The following is a 1918-nucleotide window of genomic DNA, read 5'->3' on the forward strand; positions in this document are numbered from 1 at the left end:
CGCTACGCTGAGCATCACATGCAGTACCCAATAGAACTGCTTATTCAATAACCATTAAAATTGCAGTTATCAATTGACTTTCATATGGTCCTATTCGTACCAACCTGCATGTTACATTGGCAACAGAATGTGTGTATATTTAAATCAATCCTGTTATGGTGCAACAAACATAATATATTTTTCTTATTAGTGGGTAACTTTCCCAATATTATTATAGAAAATATTTGGCTTTTATGACTCAAGACAACTACTTAAAGCATATGATGGGTCAGGAATGCAGCAGTGCACAACATCATCAAGTTGGCCACTGGCTCTTTATATTGGTCATTTTTATTCTCTGAAGTACATCAGAACGTCATAGATATATTCTCATGCATTAATATAGGATGTGTAGACTCACATTTGTCTCAATCTTTGGCTATTGTCATAGTTAGCAAGTGTTTGATTCTTCATTAGGGTTTACTTATCCTTGGTTATATTCTATTGATAGGCTTTGATATTGATCTGTTTCTCTTACTACTCTTAAGATCTATAAAGGTAGAAGCAATACCAACTACATTTCTGATTGCATTTGATATGGGTATAAGGACATTTAGAATCAAGTTCAGTGAATATTTGGCAGTATAGAATTTGTGGAATCTTGAGTCAAGTTTCTACTGATTTCTTTCTTTTGTTTCTTTTGGATAATTTTCATTGCATTGGATATAAGCATAGAAGATATGTAGAATCAAGCTCAGTGGGTATTGGGTAGAGAAATTTTAGACTCTGGAGAATATTTATGCTGAGCATTTACTCTTCTGAAATTTTCCTTGCTTAGGGTTTCTAAGACCTTGTGTTGATAGAATCGATTTATTTTTATTTGTATCACACACCCATCAAAGTTGGAACATATCCTAAGTTTCCACTGACCTTAAATCTGATTGTCCATAGATCTTGTAAAATGAGCGGGTCAAGCAAGGCAAACAAAATCCGGCAGATTGTGAAGTTGCAGCAGCTTGTGAAGAAATGGCACAAGTTGGCCAATACCCACAAGGAAACATCCGCATCCATTAATGGGGGCTCTCAATGGAGCGGTCGAAAAGGTTCTCCTACTTATGTTCCAGAGGGCTACTTGGCTGTCTATGTGGGAAAAGAGCTGAAGAGGTTCATTATTCCCATGAGATACTTGAATTTTCCAGTGTTTAGAGAATTGCTTGAGAAGGCAGAGGAGGAGTTTGGTTTCAACCACAAGGGCGCTCTCAACCTTCCATGTGATACTGTTGTTTTTGAGCATCTAATGTGGATGTTGGAAAAGGATGATGGAGCCACAAAGAATATGAGTTTGGAGCAGTTGAACAACTTTTATCGCCATGAAACAGACTGTGGATCTGAAGCTAAAGTCTCTAACAGCAGTGCAATGGATAATTTTGAGCTTCAAACTTCAGTTCAGAGATCATTTTGTTGATATATTTCAAGGTCCCTATCATAGCTTATATACAGAAAAGTATTTGTCAGTGACAGAGCATTTGAAATGAAACCTATAAGCAAGATCTGCAAGTAACATATGAAACAACATCAGTACTATTATTGGCCTGCCAACATGTTGCCTGCAGAATATCAAAATCTTGTGTGTCTTTTCTTTTCATGTAATCTCGACAAAAAGAAGTTGAGATAAAATGGTTAGAATATTAAGTTTTATTGTGAAATCTCAAGTTATATTGGTTCTTCTAAAGAACTAAATATTTGTATCAGAACGTATTCTGTCATACTTTAAATGTATTAAAACTAGTTATTATAGAAGTGCAAATTATTTTGATTTTAATCTCTCTCAAAGAAAACTAAAGAAAATGAAAAAAATATCAATGTGCACTTTGGTTAGTGAATTGGATGCTGGCTGAGAATCGAGTACACAATAATGAATATAATAAATTTATACAGA

General features: G+C 34.8%; 1 pseudogene; it reads left to right on the forward strand.

Annotated features, from left to right (window-relative positions):
• Window positions 1–940: 940 nt before the first annotated feature.
• LOC149572302 (protein SMALL AUXIN UP-REGULATED RNA 12 pseudogene) lies at window positions 941–1444 on the forward strand (annotated as a pseudogene).
• The last annotated feature ends 474 nt before the right edge of the window (window positions 1445–1918 follow it).

The sequence above is a fragment of the Cupressus sempervirens genome, chromosome 2 (assembly GCF_028749045.1).
Source record: "Cupressus sempervirens isolate cs-2001-9-10 chromosome 2, ASM2874904v1, whole genome shotgun sequence".
NCBI classification, from domain to species: domain Eukaryota; kingdom Viridiplantae; phylum Streptophyta; class Pinopsida; order Cupressales; family Cupressaceae; genus Cupressus; species Cupressus sempervirens.